Source organism: Borostomias antarcticus (genome assembly GCF_949987555.1).
Source record: "Borostomias antarcticus genome assembly, chromosome: 16".
In the NCBI taxonomy this organism is placed as follows: domain Eukaryota; kingdom Metazoa; phylum Chordata; class Actinopteri; order Stomiiformes; family Stomiidae; genus Borostomias; species Borostomias antarcticus.
In genome coordinates, this window is record NC_140249.1 from 2,985,849 (window position 1) to 2,991,905 (window position 6,057).

A 6,057-nucleotide genomic window follows, 5' to 3' on the forward strand; every position below is an offset into this window, starting at 1 on the left:
GGCCTGTTACTGGGCCTGTTACTGGGCCTGTTACTGGGCCTGTTACTAGGCTGTTACTAGGCTGTTACTAGGCTGTTACTGGGCTTGTTACTGGGCTTGTTACTGGGCCTGTTACTGGGCTTGTTACTGGGCTGTTACTGGGCCTGTTACTAGGCTGTTACTGGGCCTGTTACTAGGCTGTTACTGGGCTTGTTACTGGGCTTGTTACTGGGCCTGTTACTGGGCTTGTTACTGGGCCTGTTGCTGGACTGTTACTGGGTTGTTACTGGGCTGCTACTGGGCCTGTTACTGGGCCTGTTACTGGGCTGTTACTGGGCCTGTTACTGGACTGTTACTAGGCTGTTACTGGGCCTGTTGCTGGACTGTTACTGGGGTGTTACTGGGCTGCTACTGGGCCAGGTACCGTGTAGCTGGGTGACCTTGAGAAGCGATGACCTCACCAACATCCCTGTCTGCAAAGCTAATCTGTTACATTCTGAAGGATGCGTCTACATGCCGAGCCCCCCATGAAGGTGACATTGGTGGGCCGGCGAACACACACGCACACGTACACACAAACACATGAGTTCAGACACACACACACACAGGGAACGTGAGCAAGCACATCATACACACACGCACACGTACAAAGCTCACACATGCGCACAGCCACACACACAAAGGCAACCACAGTCCGTGTGTCTGAGTTGAGTCCCCACGCCCCGTACAGCAGGCTCCCTTTGATGGGACGCATGACGACAGACTGACCTGCGCCAGGTGTGGCCTGTACGCCATGAACGGGTCAGAGAGAGGTCGGAGGTCATCTAGCTCCTACCATCCGTGTCGTCTGTTAGAGAAAGCCCAATGTGCTTGATAAACTGCCCACAGTGTGATCACTTTCAATTGATTGATTGGTAAATGAGCGAGTGTAAACAAAATCTCTCCCACTCTCACACACACATACACACACTATTTATCTCTCTCTCTCTCTCTCTCTCTCTCTCTCTCTCTCTCTCTCTCTCTCTCACACACACACACACATACTCTCTCACACACACACTCACACACACACACACACACTCCTTCCCTCGCTCTCTCACACACGCACACTCACACACACTCTCTCCCTCTCTCTCTTACACACACACACACAAACTCGTCTTTCTCTCACACACACTAGTTTTCTATCTCTCACACAGCGACACACAAAACAAAGACACAGAAGTCAGGATGATCATTATCTGAGGAAGTTCATGGCTGCTGTGAAGAGAAAACACTTCCACAGCTGCCTTGAATGAACAACACACTATGAGAAATATTGTTTTAGTATTTTATAATATATCATATTAGTATTATTAATAATTATAATAATGCATGTGATCACATATCCGTCATTTATAACTTTTCGGCTTTAGTGTTGATGAACGAAAGTTAACGACTGTGAGAGAGAGAGAGAGAAAAGCAGCCTACATGTTGTGTGGTGAGATAGCCAGTGTGTTCAGTTCAACTCTGTTTCTCTCCGACTCCGAGGAAAGCATGAGTGGACGGTTTCAAGCTCCCCTCTCGCCCAATTGATTCTACTATGGGTCCGCTAGAAACGCAGTTCTAGAGCGCGGGGGTGGAAAGTATCCGTCTTTAATATTATTCGGCCATTTATAAGAGTTTTACTCAGATTACAATGCATTTGTTTTTTACTTATATTGTTGTAGACTAGGATACTCTTTGGGGCAAAGATTGGTCAAATGTTTTCACGTAAATTACGTTACAGTGAAGAAGGCTCCCCCTGTACCTAAAGGTGGGATATTCCACAATTTATTCCAGGGAAAGACTGACAGTTTTTTGGGTCATGAAGCAGCTGTTGAAGTCACCGTCTCACCCTCCCTCCGCAAGAATAAGGAATTAGTACATTTCAAATTAGATAACGAAAACGTTGGTGTGTGGAGAGGAAAGTATTGACAGAATGTTTGATTCCCCTATAAAATATAGGATTGTGACGGAAAAGTATTTTTACATATTGATAAAAAAGTATTTTAATGTGGATTTTTCTCTTTTAACTACAACTTCCATTCTACTCTGTAGCCTACTTTATATATATATATTTTTTTTTAAGTATGCTATATTATAAAGGTTTAATCATGAATTATCAGAAGTTATTTGGCTATTCAGATTAATTATTACACTATTAACCATGTCATGTTGAAATTTAAATGGAGTGGAACAGTGGTAGACATTCTCAGATAGGCTATAACATATAAGAATAGCCTATATTGAATATAAGAAAAATATGTGTACTATATCCACTGTTGAGAAAACTTACAGTACCTATAGCAGATCCTAGGAACCTATGTCACAGATGAACTGAAATGGTCATTGAAAATAGACTGGCCTAATAGGTGCTACAGTGGTCATTCATACAACCTCCTTAAGACTGCATAACATACCAAGCATTTGCACACTGCTTACACATTAGTGTGTGTGAGTGTGCTTGTGCGTACATGCGTGTGTGTGTGTGTGTGTGGTGTTCACTTGTAGTCTTTCGCCAAAGCACCAAAGTATTAGCTCTATCTATCTATCTATCTATCTATCTATCTATCTATCTATCTATCTATCTATCTATCTATCTATCTATCTATCTATCTGTATGTTTGTACTGTGGGGGTGGGAGGTAGGTGCACATATGTACGATAATGTTTGTGTGTGTAGTGTGTACATGTGTTTATTGTGTATGTGTGTGTGTGTGTGTGTGTGTGTGTGTGCACGTGTGTGTGCGCAGCCTAGGTCAAGCCCTTTAGAAACAGCAGCAGAGCCCCTCTCCTGTTAAGTGGATTAGGGCTGCCGTCCAATCCCCAGGGCCAGTGGGTGTGAGCCTGGCTGGGTGTAGTTTAGATGAGGACTTACACCCATACTCTCTCCCACATGGCGCCTAGTTACTGTTGTTGTTTATTTTGCCACAGCGTTAATACTTCATATGAGGGTCTCTGTTGTGAATGTTTTGGTGTATGAACGTTATTCATGTTTTGGTGTATGAACGTTATTCATGTTTTGGTATATGAACGCAGAGCTATTAATGTTTTGGTATATGAACGCTAGGCTATTAATGTTTTGGTATATGAACGTTATTCATGTTTTGGTATATGAACGCAGAGCTATTAATGTTTTGGTATATGAACGCTAGGCTATTAATGTTTTGGTATATGAACACTAGGCTATTAATGTTTTGGTATATGAACGCTAGGCTATTAATGTTTTGGTATATGAACGCTAGGCTATTAATGTTTTGGTGTATGAATGCTAGGCTATTAATATTTTGGTGTATGAATGTTATTAATGTTTTAGTGTATGAATGCTATTCATGTGTTGGTGTATGAATGCTATTAATGTGTTGGTATATTAATATTATTAATGTTTTGGTATATGAATGCAAAGCTATTAATGTTTTAGAATATGAACACTTCATGTTTTGTGTGTATGGATGTTATTACACAGTGAACTATTGCATCAAGAGATAGGTTACAATAACGGGTGCTACAGTATATAGAACCATTTATTACATAGAACCATTTATTACAGTAGAAGAACCCTCTGACAAAGGTTCCATATGGTACCTTACAGTTCCACATAGAACGCTTTAGAACTCCACAGGTTCTTTCTGATCTGAAAATGGTTCTAACCTTCCCAGCCTCAAAAGGGTTCCATGTAGAACCCTTTTTCAGAGGGTTCTCCTGTTGTTACAAACGTAAGAGAACCTAGAGTGAATGACAGCAGAATGTCTTTAAAGTGAGTGGTTCATTCACATCCATGAAGACATTGTGTTCAAATTGTGTTCACATGTACATAACCGTTCCAAAACTGTTGACAACTGGTTGACAGTGAGTTCACAATTCCTCTGTCTGTCTGTCTGTCTGTCTGTCTGTCTGTCTGTCTGTCTGTCTGTCTGTCTGTCTGTCTGTCTGTCTGTCTGCTGTCTGTCTGTCTGTCTGTCTGTCTGTCTGTCTGTCTATCTTATCTCTAATTTATTAGAGGTTGAAATGAAGCATTTCCAGGCCTGTTGTTCTTGCTGTTACACTGTAACAGCAAGAACAATACGGTTCTACAAACAACTCTAAACAGAGTATAGATTTATATTGACAGTCGAAAACCATTGTAACCACTACAATACTGTAACAGTTACAGTATTGTAGTGGTTACAATGTTTTTCGACTGTCAATATAAATCTATACTCTGTTTAGAGTTGTTTGTAGAACCGTATTGTCCTTCAATACGAGCATAAGTCTGAAGAGGAGGAATGCGTGTGTGTGTGTGTGTTTGTGTGTGTGTGTGTTTGTGTGCGTGTGTGTGTGTGTGAGAGAGAGAGAGAGAGAGAGAGAGAGAGAGAGGGGGGTGGGGGGGGAGAGATTGGGTTTATGGCATTTTGAATGGCTCCTATTAAGACTTCCTGTACGCATTAACATCCCTCTAGTGTGTATTCCTTCTTTTATGTACATTAATGTGAGTGTATGTGTGTGTGTGTGTGTGTGTGTGTGTGTGTCTGTGTGTGTGTGTCCTCCTGCCAGCTCTAATGGGGATCATGTGTGGAGTCAGCAGCACAGAGACACAAAAAGTACACCTCCCCTCCACACACTCATACCACCCTGCATCACCATCCCCTCTCTCTCACACACACACAAACACACACATGCGCACACACACGCACACACCCTTGCAAGCCCTCACACCATCCTGCAATATTCTCAACACACACACACGCACACACACACACGCACGCACACACACACACACACACACACCCTGCCTCAGTCAGCGAGTATGAGCTATTCCGAAGGGAGGTAGAGTACCAGTTCGCTGGTGGTGTGTGTGTGTGTGTGTGTGTGTGTTCATACTGAGTCTGCAGGAGGATGGAGGGGAAGGGGGGTGGATGGGGGAGGGGAGAGAAAGAAAGGGGGAAGACGGGGGTCGAAACACGAAGGGTAGAAAGAGCAGAGGGGAAGATAGAACGAGGGAGGAAAGAGTGAGGGAGGCGGAGAGAGAGCGGGAGGCAGGAGAGAGGAGGGGAAGCGGAGAGAGAGAGGGAGGGAGGAGAGAGGGGAGGGGGGAGAGAGGGAGGGAGGAGAGAGGGGAGGGGGGGAGAGGGGAGGGAGGGGAGAGAGGGAGGGAGGAGAGAGGGGAGGGGGGAGAGAGGAGGGAGGAGAGAGGGGAGGGGGGGAGAGAGGGAGGAGGGAGGAGAGGAAGAATGGCTGAGAGCAAAGTAGAGAGAGAGGGAGAGAGGTTGAGGGGCCCAGTGAAGGGGAGAAAGAAGGCCCTGTAGTTTTGGCTGAGGGGCAAGACCGTCAACAACACCACACATATCAGAGCCCCCCTGACAAACCACTGCAACACACACACCACACACACACACAGAAGAGCAGAGGTAAGTGAGGCAGCCGGCCAGCCTGGAGCCAGCCAGGCAGGACTGAGGCCTAACCCCCCCCCCCCCCCCCCCCCCCCCCCCCCTCCGAGGCCTGCCCCCTCCCCAAGATCGAGATTCAAGATTTCTTATTTGTCATGTGTAATGTACATGTACAGTCACAGTGAAATGTTGCTGCTGGCACACAGACGCACACAGACGCACACAGACACACACAGACGCACACAGTCGCACACAGACGCACACAAACACACACAGACACACACAGACGCACACAGACGCACACAGACACACACATACCTACAAACAAACACAGATGCGGTGTAATGTGATGTAGCTATTGGATTGTATTGTGTGAAGTATTTTAATTCTTGTTTATGTGCCATCCTTTATATTTGTAGTTTCGTAATGATGATGTCATGACCACCTTAGAATAGAAAAGTCTAACCAGGGACAGGATTGTAAATTAGCAACTCAAAGTTTCTAACCTGCTACAAACTACAACGTTGTTTGCATCATCCTGACAAATAAACTTTTATATACATATATTTTTTAAAAGCATCATGTCAACTCTTTATAACTACAGTTTTAAAACCGAGAAGGAAGTTCCAAGAGCTTAAAACGGTCTGTTTGATGTGAACCCAGCTTAAGAGAGACTCACAGCACGCTGAGAG